Raw genomic sequence first — 14,264 nt, 5'->3', positions numbered from 1 at the left:
TTAAAAAGAAAAAGATATATATTTTGAAGACAGAATTGGTCTTGGATATCCTGGTGATGGTCTACATGTTTCAGCTCTTGGAATGTTATTTGACAGGCTTATTTCAGGACCAGAAGTGAATTGAGATCAAAAGGCCTCGTGAAATTTGAGTACACATGCTAAGGTGTACTTTCCATGAGGGGATGAACCTGTAACCTACGGGTTTCACCACATACGCTGTATATGTAAGATAAAATTACAGCACTACTCATCATTATCGTGACTTTGGCTTGAATGAGGGCAGTGAAAATACACCGTACCAGTGAATTTGCCACAGGCTTTCCTATTAATCAATCCCTAATAGTTCTGCAATCTAACTTCTGTGCATTCCAGTTAAAATGTGACATCATTGATTTTCACGATGCCTTTTGACCTCAAATTACTTCTGGTCCTGGAGAAAGCCTATAAAATTATATTACTTTCTCTTGTGACTATACCAGCCCTCTATACTTTCTTGATTCCATCAATTTCTTACATTGTTTCTCCTCTCCCTAGCACTCCATATATAATATCAGGTCAAAATGCTGTCGACTTCCTAGCACTATTGTTTGGAACAATTTTAGTTTAGTTTATTAATCAATTTATTTTTAGTTGTTGTCAAATGAAATTGGACCATCATAAATTTTCTTTTGTAAATATTGATATCACTGTTCTCTTGAGCCATTTCACTTGTCACTTTGAGCCATTCACCTTTTTCACAAGTACAATTGTGCACAAGTTGTACAGGTTGAATGCCCATTTAATGTACCACAGTGCTACTTTCCTAATTTATTGTTGAATATAAACTACTCTTAGCAATTATTGCATAAATCATCATTGCCTCCCTGTTTCCTCTTTTGTCTTGCAACTGTAATGCATGATCTAAAATAATCACCTTTAAATATTACCTGTTGAGACATTGTTATTGGTTATACACATTTATTACCCAGGTCTCAACTGGGTTTACGGGTAACCTCCTGTAGTTTGTTCCTGTGCTTTGCCTTTAAGCATGGGATGCGCGCATTTGTTTTTCTCTGCACGGCGTGGCACTCCTGTACTTTAAAAGCAGGTTGACTGCCTCTCTGGCTGGGCACCTAAGACAAACGTGAGTGTCAATATCACCCCACCCCCAAACCTCTCTAAATCGGCTAAGCATAAGAACTGGGAGCTGCTCGCCTTACTTTCTACATTGTGCGGTCAATGTTTTACATTCTGTGACTTCACTATGTTTCTCTGATTAGCAGCTACAGTTTGCACACATGTAGATCTCCTTGATCTAATCAAGGAATGTGTCCTACTTCACACCACACATTCAGACCAATTCACAGATGCCATGCTTTATTTTTAGGTCTCGGCCTGGCGAATGCAGTGCATGCGCTGCTATGCTATGCAGAGGCTTTTTGGAATATATATGATTCCAGCGTGCGGGAGACAATCAAGACAGAAAATGTGCACGCAGGGATTGGATGCTTTACTGGTGGCGTGATACACTGGGGACTTTTTTTCACCGCCAGTAAAGGTAGTCCCCGCGTTGGTGAGGAGAGATGAGAGGATGAGAATGTACAGCGAGGGAGTGAGAGAATTTGATTGAAGAGGTCAGGGATGAGGAGAAATGTAAAGTGCTGAAGGGAAGTGCAGACACACAGGAAGTGAGTGTGAAGGAAAATTGAGGGCACAGAGGAGGGCTACTGTTAAACTGTGAGAGAAGATAGCTGAGAGATGCTCTGTGACCTAAAAAGTAATTTGATGCGCCATGGGTGAGGGACAGCAGCGATAGGGAAAGAGAGGGAGTACTGGAATGGGTGCTGAGCAGTGATTAATTTGTAAGAAAACTTGTACCAGGGACCTCACCAGTAGGCCACTGCAACTTTAACCATCCACCCATTGCTTTGCCTGTGCGGCCAATGATAATACTTATGCAACTACCAATCATAACACTTGTACAAGTGTGACTATTTCAAGCCCCCAAAGCTATAAGAATGGCATGGATGTCAGGAGTTTATCATTTTTAATGTATATTGAATTAATAAACAGCTGTTCTGCTCATCTCTAAATTACACAGACAGAGCCACCATGTGGCAGACGGTCATAGTGCCAGTGTGCACAATTGGGTGCCAGTGCGGAGCACCGTAAACCGCCTGCTCAAATTAGGCACTGGTGCTGAGGTAACAGGGGAGAGGGACATTGATTCAAGAAGAACAAAGGAGAGATGTGAAAGATGAATGGGGACTGGAGAGGTGTAAGATACAAATAGACAACAATTTGAATGGAGAGACTTGAGGTGAATGAGAAATGCAGATGGGCACGGGAGGTGACGGGGCCAGAGAGGCCATGAGATAAATGCGAGAGATTGTTAGAGATGAGGGCAGTGAAACGACAGAATTGCAAGAGGTGATTAAGGGTGAAGTGAGAAGTTACATTGAGAGGGTTCAGAAGTTGTAAAAAGGGGTGAAAGAAAATGGATTGCAAAGTGAGAGGGATTCGGGATTAGGAGAGGAGAGAGGGATGGAAGTGAGGGGTGAGAGGAAAGCGGCATGGGTAAATTAATTAACTCTGCACAAGACCGCCAGGATTTTAAGGGACCCCTGCTGCTCCCGGCCAGGGCCAGGTAAGCTTCTAATTTGGCAGCACGTATTCCTGTGGAGTGGAAGACCCTTCACAAAGGTTGACTAGACATCTATCTGATGTTAATTGCTGTATTTTGGTTATGAACTGGTATTGATGGGGTGAAATCTTTCCTGAGTGTTACTGTGTGCAAAAAATGTCAAAATAATGAAAACATTCTATCCCAAACTAACGCGGCATCATATAACATTATTTAAATTTTCCTCCTACACAATTTAGTTAAGCCAGTCATGTAATTTGGTCCTCACTTGCCTCATAATTCCAGTAGCCCTGCCTATAGGTTTAGAAATGTTTGTCAGGAGCGGGTCCTTCCGACTGAAAATGTTGACAGGGGGGTCTCGGCACCCAAAAGTTTGAAGACCTCTTTTGTAATGTTAGAAGGAGTCGTTTTTAATCTGGGCCTAGCAGGAAACTTTCAGGGTTGTGAATCACAAAGTTAACAATTCATCGGGTAGGGTGTGGCAGTTAACCAGCAGAATTAACAATTGACTCGTGATTCCATTTATTATAATAAAAAACTAAAATGTTTTCACATTTTCGAAACGCGCCTTCTTTCCATCCCAGGCACGTGGATTCTGCCAGATTAAGTTAATTTGTCTGTTTGTGTCAAATTACGAGTGGTTCATAGACATGTCTACTCTTGGGAGACACTTCGTTTATGAAGTCAAGATATCTGTTGTGTTTACTAGACGGCAAAGTCACGGACAGTTGCAGGCGAGGTTTCAAATCCGTCTATTGCAAGTGCAGGCCGCTTCACTCCCAGGGGCAGATTTATGTGGGACTTGCACCACTTTTGCTCCGCCGATGCGTCACTTCTGTGACGAAGCGGCTGCGCAAACCCTGCACCACGTTGCTACATACTTACATCGTGACGCATCTATGGAGATGCGTCACAGTGTAAGGCCCTGCGCCACATGAAACTTGCGTCAGGTTTCATATGGGCGTTTCCACGCAAGGGGGGCGTTCTGTCAGAGGAACGCCCCTTAAAAGTGACTCAGTGAAATCAACGCTGATGCGTCAAAACCCTGCGCCTGCTTGAAGCAGAGGTAAGGCTTGACGCACCACGTTACAGGTAGTGCAAGTTGGAAAAGTGCTGGAGTTACGTGCTGTACGCAACACAACTTCAGCACTGCGCCAACTTCACGCCCTAGATACGACACGCATCTGTTTATTCCTGTGCCATGGTGTGCTGCATTGTAAATGCGGCGCATCATGGGTGGCTCAAGGATAAACTTGCGTGCTGTATCTTTCCTGGCGCATCTCTGCTGATTTGCAGAGATGCGTCAGGCAACATAAATCTGCCCCCCACTCTCTTCAAGATGGCAAATAATTCATAAAGAGGCAGAAATGGCATTATAGTGCTGAATGCCTACGGGTTTAGGCGCTACAAAATTGCATGGATTAGGCTAAAAAGAACAACGAGAGCGCACTGTAATGCGACAAAGTCACAAACTTGTGTGACTCCCGGGTGGCGGCTCTTGCACCAAAACTACCCGTATTTGAATTTATATACATTAGGAGACATAAACCAGGATTTAGCTGTATAAAACCGTCATACGAAATTTAAAAATATGTTTTTGAAATGTTCTAGTTACCAATAGGTAGGCAATACCAGTAAAACTTCATGATGCGTTTTCCACCCGAATAAGATAAATGTAATCGGCACACCAGAAGTAGGCTGCTTGTTTTTAACCTAATCTTGTTTTGAGTATTATTAGTAATAAACAAACAACTCCCTTGACACCCTGGTTAAAAAGTCCTCAAGTTTGCCCTCTTGAGCGCAGGTGTGTTCAGCCTCCGAGGGAAGGCCTCTTTTACCCGGCAACACTGCTTTTTTCCACATAAGCGAAGGCCTGCCGGCAGCGCACCGGTGTCAGCAGCGTGTGGTGTTTCATAAACAAGCAGAGAAAATGCAATAGGTCTCACTTTTGATTATTAAGTTAAAGCCATTTGCTTTGCTTATGGTAGCAAATGGATTTAATTTAATGAAAGGCGAGAGCTATTGCATGTTTAATGCTTGTTAATCAAGGCGACCGCTTGCCTTTCTTTCGTTTTGCATGACGTCGCATTCCTGCACTTTAAAAGCAGGATGACCACCTCTCTGCCTGGGCACCTGGGATAAATGAGAGTTCCCCGTGAATCAGGCCCCTAGGACAGCTGTGAGTAACCCACCACCCCCTATCCTTAGCAGAGAGGGGGGGGGTAGGGGGGTCAAAGAACATATGTGAATGCCAGACCCATTCTTGCCAACTCCGCCTCCAAACTCCAGTAGAATTGCAGTAGTCAGACATCTCTACTTCTGCTCTTATTACTGCTCTTGTTTTTATTGCAGTACTGCTCTCTGCTATCGGTGACGCTCACAGTAGTCACTTGCCAGTGTACGCAAAATAAGATGAATTATATGAAATGTAAATGCTGTTCTTTTTATTTTCCATGGAGTACGCCACAGATGTGTAATTTGTCAAGTGCGGATGCGATGTTCTGTTCTGCCGTTCTATAATTGTCTTGTAATAATACTGTTCCAGCAACACATAGTATATGAGTAAAGTATATAATTTGAACAGTAAAGCAGATACCATAGATTGCATCACATTCTGCTTCAGTACACAACTCCATATTGCAGTTTGAAATAGTACAATATAGTTTAGCGCAGTTTGTGCCAGCCTGGTGTAGCTGCGAACATCACATCATAGCACAGGACACCGTAGGACAACGTAGGACAGCACAGCATAATGCAACAATGAATGGTACAGAACTGTTTAGCCCAGCATGAGACAACAAGGTACAGCACCAATATCACAAAATTGATATCCACATATTAACACTACACACAATGTCACATAATTTCCACACAAATACATTACACACCACACAATTCCACCCCACACAATTCCACAACTAACAAATCCAATTCAACCCACATAATTCCACTCCAGACCACATATTTCAAATCCACTCCAAACCAAAGCACATACAGCCTGATTCATCAAGCTGATTTGCGCTCGCAAAGGGCCAGATTCTGAGAATCTGGCCCTTTGCGAGTGCGATTTTTGCATTTGGGATTCATCATCCCAAATGCAAAAATCGCTATTACCGAAATCGCATATTTGCGAGGAATTGGATTTAAGGAATCTCTAATAGAGATTCCTTAAATGCAATTCATCAACCAATTAGAAATTGCGAAATTGCAATATTTGGTCGCAATTTACCACCAAGTCTGACTTGGTGGTAAATTGCGAAAATAGTGTAAAAAGCACTTTAGTGCATTTTTTTCTTTTGCATGTTACACACACACATGTCCTTTGGACATGTGTGTGCGCAACACCTGTTCAAATGTGCATTTAAGGGGTGCTACAGGGTGTCCTTTGGACACCCCTGGCACCCTTCAAATCGCTATCTTATTTGCGATTAGCAAATTGCTAATCGCAAATAAGGAATACTCCCCATTCATTCCTATGGGCCTTTTGGCCCATAGGAATGAATGGGGAGTTTTTCCTTATTTGCGATTAGCAATTTGCTAATCGCAAATAAGGAATGTGTAGGAATCGCATTTTATTTTGCGATTCCTACATGAATACCGTTTTGCGAGTCTCTAATAGCGATTCCTTATGAATTTCTATTAGAGACTCGCAAAATGGTACCTTGATGAATCAGGCTGTAACATACAAGCAATGATGATTTACTATCCCAATAAATCTCTCGCAAATGCGTGACCTATTGCTTTGCAAACGCTTGTTATCTTTTGTTTATATTCACAGGCCTTCAAGAGGTATGCACTTCTAATACCAATCCAAAACGTTTTTTCTACACTGTCGTTCTGCTTGCCAACGAGTTTTATTTTGACTGATTCGGTAGAGAATCATCGATTCTTTTTTGGTTTAAGAAGAGTTTTATTAGTTACAAAAGCACAATTGAATCCAAGCTGTTTAGCAGGACGTGGTAAAAAAGAGTTTAAAAAGTTGTTTAAATTTTGTTCTTTTATTCTGAGAGAAGCATATTTTTAAATGATTGACTAGAGCGGGCTACAATTAGGTCAGGAGATGGTGCTCCTATTAAGTACATTTCGAAAAAATACCAACATACATACAACTAATGAGACAAACTCCACCTTCTTCCGAAATTAGAGGCATATTATCAACAAATAGTGATATTTATCGCTAAGTAGGCTTAGCGGCAATTTTTTTTATTGCCGCGCATCACCGGATTTTATCGCTGAGATAACGTGCTATTAGCAATGTTTATCTCAAAAGCGATAAAATTCCCAGCGATAGCGGCAAAATCCATGAATATCGCTGAGAATACAGCAATATTCACGCATTTTCGCTAACAGGGTCTTAGCCAATATATTCACCTCCCATTGGATATAATGGCTTAGAACTGGTCTGAGCAGGCGTTAGTTTTTGGAGATTTTCGCGCTTAGCGCGAATATTTCCATCGCTACGCCTGTGTTGGTAATAGGCAATAGCGATATTAGCGACTGCTTTCAGTCGCCTACAGGTCGGGTACGCCCACTTTGCATGTCATTAGCGATAAATATCGCTGACATGCAAAGCGGGCCCCAAACCGCTCGCTATCGCCTACAAGCTGTCGCTAACTGCTGTTAGCGACAGCTTGCTAATAGGGTGATAGAATTATCGCCGCTTAGCGGCCGAAAATGGCCTCTAAAGCGGCGATAATTTCCTATCGCCTCCCCCTTGATAATATGCCCCTTAGGCTTTTGCAGCAAAGTTTGGTGTTACAGTGCTTGCTGCCAGAGCCAGCAGCCAAGGTGAAAGGCAAGTCACGTCACAGAGCATAATGAAGGAGCTGTTTAAAGCAACAGAATAGAACTTTTCCTTTTTTCTCGCTGTGGCGTCTCCGCTTGCAGGCAGTGGAATGTGGAAGGTGAGTGTGATATAGTTGGAATGTGGGGAGGTAAATGTTCTGGGAGTTCACATCGGGTGGTTATTGCTGAAGTGGATTTGGAGGTGGATGGTGTCTCTCTCATAGTGACAGAGTTGAGAACAAAGAGGCTTGTAAACCTATATGTGGAGTCCTTTATCTTTTCAATTTGGCAACGATCTCAACTCGTTGAGAACCATCACGTGCAGAAGGAACTATAGGCTGTTTACATTGGAGAGCATCGAAAACTGGAAGCGGTATTCGTGGGAAGACACAGGGGTAAGGAGTGGTGTATGGAAGATTGAAGTGCTGACCGTGCTGTCAATTGGAAAAATGTGGGTGCTTTTAATCAAGAGGAATAGCTTTGGCAGGTGAAATAACACAAACATCAATCGTGAACACCATAGCCAGGGTCGGACTGGCCATAGTGGACACCGGGTATTTTCCCGGTGGGCCACTAGGGTGGGGGCTGATTTTGGGCCCCTGGGGGGCCGTTTTTGTTACAGGGCTGCAAAATCGCCCCCTGTAACAAAATCACCAGGGGGGGCGGCCAAGCTCTTTGCCAGGGCCAGTTTTGGTTCCCAGTCCGGCAAGTTTTCAGATTGTTTATGTATGCCACTCACAGGAGCTAAACACTGTTGCTGATCTACTGTTTCTACTTCAGCTGAGCAAGAGAACTCGTTCTACCGTCTGCAGCCTGTGCTGGCTGTCTGAAGCTGACGCTGATTCCTCACTGTGTCGTGGCGCTGCCTCCCCCTGACTCGCTGGTGTGAGCGTGAGCTGCACTCGGCACGCTCTGCTTGTCGCTCCCAGCTGGAGTCAGAGGGGTTGAGGCCAGGGTGCAAACAGCGAGAGCACCTAGCCTGGGGGACTGCGAGGACCAGAATCCTTAGCGGAGACCACCTGGTTCCTCTTCCCCCAGGCGAACCGCCCACGGACACGCCCCCAACGACCTGGTTAAAGATTCGTGACACCCGCTTCGCGGGCGCCACTCACAGGAGCTAAACACTGTTGCTGATCTACTGTTTCTACTTCAGCTGAGCAAGAGAACTCGTTCTACCGTCTGCAGCCTGTGCTGGCTGTCTGAAGCTGACGCTGATTCCTCACTGTGTCGTGGCGCTGCCTCCCCCTGACTCGCTGGTGTGAGCGTGAGCTGCACTCGGCACGCTCTGCTTGTCGCTCCCAGCTGGAGTCAGAGGGGTTGAGGCCAGGGTGCAAACAGCGAGAGCACCTAGCCTGGGGGACTGCGAGGACCAGAATCCTTAGCGGAGACCACCTGGTTCCTCTTCCCCCAGGCGAACCGCCCACGGACACGCCCCCAACGACCTGGTTAAAGATTCGTGACACCCGCTTCGCGGGCGCCACTCACAGGAGCTAAACACTGTTGCTGATCTACTGTTTCTACTTCAGCTGAGCAAGAGAACTCGTTCTACCGTCTGCAGCCTGTGCTGGCTGTCTGAAGCTGACGCTGATTCCTCACTGTGTCGTGGCGCTGCCTCCCCCTGACTCGCTGGTGTGAGCGTGAGCTGCACTCGGCACGCTCTGCTTGTCGCTCCCAGCTGGAGTCAGAGGGGTTGAGGCCAGGGTGCAAACAGCGAGAGCACCTAGCCTGGGGGACTGCGAGGACCAGAATCCTTAGCGGAGACCACCTGGTTCCTCTTCCCCCAGGCGAACCGCCCACGGACACGCCCCCAACGACCTGGTTAAAGATTCGTGAAACCCGCTTCGCGGGCGCCACTCACAGGAGCTAAACACTGTTGCTGATCTACTGTTTCTACTTCAGCTGAGCAAGAGAACTCGTTCTACCGTCTGCAGCCTGTGCTGGCTGTCTGAAGCTGACGCTGATTCCTCACTGTGTCGTGGCGCTGCCTCCCCCTGACTCGCTGGTGTGAGCGTGAGCTGCACTCGGCACGCTCTGCTTGTCGCTCCCAGCTGGAGTCAGAGGGGTTGAGGCCAGGGTGCAAACAGCGAGAGCACCTAGCCTGGGGGACTGCGAGGACCAGAATCCTTAGCGGAGACCACCTGGTTCCTCTTCCCCCAGGCGAACCGCCCACGGACACGCCCCCAACGACCTGGTTAAAGATTCGTGACACCCGCTTCGCGGGCGCCACTCACAGGAGCTAAACACTGTTGCTGATCTACTGTTTCTACTTCAGCTGAGCAAGAGAACTCGTTCTACCGTCTGCAGCCTGTGCTGGCTGTCTGAAGCTGACGCTGATTCCTCACTGTGTCGTGGCGCTGCCTCCCCCTGACTCGCTGGTGTGAGCGTGAGCTGCACTCGGCACGCTCTGCTTGTCGCTCCCAGCTGGAGTCAGAGGGGTTGAGGCCAGGGTGCAAACAGCGAGAGCACCTAGCCTGGGGGACTGCGAGGACCAGAATCCTTAGCGGAGACCACCTGGTTCCTCTTCCCCCAGGCGAACCGCCCACGGACACGCCCCCAACGACCTGGTTAAAGATTCGTGACACCCGCTTCGCGGGCGCCACTCACAGGAGCTAAACACTGTTGCTGATCTACTGTTTCTACTTCAGCTGAGCAAGAGAACTCGTTCTACCGTCTGCAGCCTGTGCTGGCTGTCTGAAGCTGACGCTGATTCCTCACTGTGTCGTGGCGCTGCCTCCCCCTGACTCGCTGGTGTGAGCGTGAGCTGCACTCGGCACGCTCTGCTTGTCGCTCCCAGCTGGAGTCAGGGGGGTTGAGGCCAGGGTGCAAACAGCGAGAGCACCTAGCCTGGGGGACTGCGAGGACCAGAATCCTTAGCGGAGACCACCTGGTTCCTCTTCCCCCAGGCGGACCGCCCACGGACACGCCCCCAACGACCTGGTTAAAGATTCGTGACACCCGCTTCGCGGGCGCCACTCACAGGAGCTAAACACTGTTGCTGATCTACTGTTTCTACTTCAGCTGAGCAAGAGAACTCGTTCTACCGTCTGCAGCCTGTGCTGGCTGTCTGAAGCTGACGCTGATTCCTCACTGTGTCGTGGCGCTGCCTCCCCCTGACTCGCTGGTGTGAGCGTGAGCTGCACTCGGCACGCTCTGCTTGTCGCTCCCAGCTGGAGTCAGAGGGGTTGAGGCCAGGGTGCAAACAGCGAGAGCACCTAGCCTGGGGGACTGCGAGGACCAGAATCCTTAGCGGAGACCACCTGGTTCCTCTTCCCCCAGGCGAACCGCCCACGGACACGCCCCCAACGACCTGGTTAAAGATTCGTGACACCCGCTTCGCGGGCGCCACTCACAGGAGCTAAACACTGTTGCTGATCTACTGTTTCTACTTCAGCTGAGCAAGAGAACTCGTTCTACCGTCTGCAGCCTGTGCTGGCTGTCTGAAGCTGACGCTGATTCCTCACTGTGTCGTGGCGCTGCCTCCCCCTGACTCGCTGGTGTGAGCGTGAGCTGCACTCGGCACGCTCTGCTTGTCGCTCCCAGCTGGAGTCAGAGGGGTTGAGGCCAGGGTGCAAACAGCGAGAGCACCTAGCCTGGGGGACTGCGAGGACCAGAATCCTTAGCGGAGACCACCTGGTTCCTCTTCCCCCAGGCGAACCGCCCACGGACACGCCCCCAACGAAACGTATATAGATAACATCTCGCATCCCGCGACGCGGGACGCGCGCGGGACTAAGCGCGGGGATAAGCCCGGGCAAAAGGGCGGGCCGTCTGTGGCCGTCCGGGGACGACCGAGGACGGGACGGGCCACCCCACTAACGCTCACTATAAGAGGAAACTCTTCAACTAAACTTTTGATTCATACGTGTAAAAAACCCTCATTCCTTAACTGATCAACTGAGATAGTGTGATTAAGACAAGCCACAGCATATAATTAATACTATACATTACATCTATAAAATAGATTTCTGTCCCCAAGTATGAGGGCGCTAAAAAAACTACGCTCACGGACAATCTACATGAGGCGAATGGGGACGGACGCAGCTGTAAGAAATTCTGTAGACAAGTCACTAAAACCAGGACAAATATCAAGCACTCCTGCTATAAGTGAATACTTCTCTACCCTCTCCAAGAAAAAGTTTTTTTCCCCAAATTCTAATGATGATCAAAATAAGTTGGTTGAACCTGATCCGTTACATTTTTCTGACCAGAAATCCAACAAACAAGGTCAAATAACAATAGAGAGTAATTTGGCAAATTACTCTCCTTCGGAAGAATGTCAAAAATCTCGTCTGGTTGTGTCTCAAATAACAACTATAACACCTATAAAAAATCAGGACAATGACTTATTTTTCGACGTATCCGCAAATCATAACTCAAAGACTGAAGAAGAAAATAAAGAAATATTGCTAAGTCAAAGACATCCCCAAACCAGTTCGCCAGAAAAATCACCTAACCTTTTTTCTAATCTGACCAATCTATCAGACCCAAATTTTATAAACCCAAATTTTATAAACCTAAACTCTGGAAATACTGTCTCTCCCATATCAAAAGCACTCTTCTCACTGCAAGAAATTCTGGATTCAGTACTAACACATCTTGGACACATTTTAGCTAACTCAGATGATACTTTAGACGTACAAATAGGAATACTTAAATTCCTGGTTGAAGAAAAAAAGAAAAAAGATCTAACTAAAGTCTCATCAAAACAAACTGGAGAAGTCGAATCACAACAAACAGATGAATTTCATAAAAATGGAAGTGCCGCCCCAAAACAACAGGAAGCAAGCACACAAACGAACGACGTACTAATAATCAACAATAAAACTAACGGATCAAAAAACAAAGAAAAATCACCTATCACATATTCACTTAAAAAACTGTTCAAAGAAGAACTGGAAATCAAAGCTGAGAACAATACCAAACACTATCCGATTTTTTCGAATAAAGTATCCGATAACAATCGCGATCAGATTATCGGAAAAAATAAAACTGAGCTAACAGGAGTTACAGCTGAACAGGATTTCAACCAAAGAGAACAGTCTGAAAAAAGTAATACTAGGGAAAAAGTAAGGGGGAAGAAGAAGAGACAACCTATGAGGAGAATACAGAGGAAAAAAGGGAATAGGCTCAAATTCCAAAAATGTAATCCTGTAAATCTGGTGAACACTCCAGTAATTCAAAAAACATCAGTAGAAAAACCCTTAAATCCTGAAGCAGATGAATTTTGTCCTCCGATAGAAAATAGACCTACATCGCAAAATAACATGGTCATAAAAGAATCATATGACAATAATTTCCAATCATGGGAAATAAATCCATCCAAACACATAACTATTGAAGAGCTATTTCCTTCAGATAAGGAGCCGTTTAATCGCGGTAAAATCATTAATCTATTACATGAAATTCCATCCTTGAAATCTCTGACCAGCAACGAAATTGACTTAGTTCTGTTTCCAATAAAAGAAAATAACAAACTAGTACAGGTATCCTTTTATTCACCGGTTTTGCCTGGAATAATAATCAGAGAGAAGGAAATTCTTCACAAAAATGGCTATGATGTAATCTCGGTGGAAGATTTTAAAACCAACAACTCAAATAATGGTATATTAGGACAAACCCACAGAAGAAAAGAAAACAACAGTTCTAATCGGGGAGACCTAGCATCAAGTACTATGAGGAAAGATCTACTTAAAATACAAGTAATTCAAGGAGAGAGGTCAGTCTGGTCTCGGAATTCCACCTTTAGTAACAATGAGAACTCAATAAAATCATGTGCATGGTTATCAGAAACCTTAAACAGCAAAAAAATGGTTAATTCACAACAACGCGAAGTTTAGCAAAGGTCTGACGCTATTGTCCTGGAACCTGGCAGGGAAAACTGATATAAAAATGAAACATGCAATAAAAAATTCCCCTGATATCATCGCCCTCCAGGAAACATGGTTAATCAATACCTTTACTCAAAGAGGATACTATGTATACGAAACATTGGCAAAAAGATCAAGAAGGGGACACGCCAAGGGTGGTCTGGCAATATTATTAAAAGAAGATCACTCTTGGTCACAGGAAATAATTAACACAAACACAGACAATCTACAATGTTTAAAAGTATCCCTTAGAACCCATGCTTCAGCCAAACTAGAAAAAATATTACTCTTCAATATTTACGCACCTCCCAGCAGTAATAATAATGATTTGCTGTTTGACCGCCTAATGGAAATTATCACCCATATAATTGATGATCAATCTCACTTGCCATACCTCATAATGGGGGACTTGAATGCTAAAATTTCTAACTGCGAGATAAAGAAATGGGCTCGTCTCCTCAAAGAGGAATCTCTGGAACCATCACTCCCTGAATTCCCAAAAGGAACTAAATCGGATAAGAGGGGACGCGCACTACTAGCTTTTCTCTCTGGCATTAATGGGATTATATTAAATGGTAACATCAATGGTGATATACCAGCAACATACACACGGCAAGGAAATGGATCTCCTTCAACTATTGATTACTTTATATGCGGAACAGAAGGAAAAGAACAAATGAGTCAACTTTCGATAATATTCACTGCAGAAAGTGATCACGCTTTTTTAAACCTTTCAACCCACTGGATTGCACCGTCCTCTTTTTATAACCTGCCATTATTTCTTACAGAAAAAACGGAAGTAAACACAACTAGGCGTCGCATTTACTGGGGGACAGAAAATCTGGAATATCTGCGCCAACTAATTACTGAAACCAATATATTGACCAACATATATTCAGATGACCCTGTAAAGAACTTTGAACATCTAACGAATAATCTCAAACAAGCTCTGCAAAGTAAGCTAGAATACCACAGACCAGCAAAAAGAA

This window comes from Lissotriton helveticus, chromosome 6 (assembly GCF_964261635.1).
Source record: "Lissotriton helveticus chromosome 6, aLisHel1.1, whole genome shotgun sequence".
Taxonomy (NCBI): domain Eukaryota; kingdom Metazoa; phylum Chordata; class Amphibia; order Caudata; family Salamandridae; genus Lissotriton; species Lissotriton helveticus.
Note: the sequence above shows the minus strand (reverse complement) of the source record.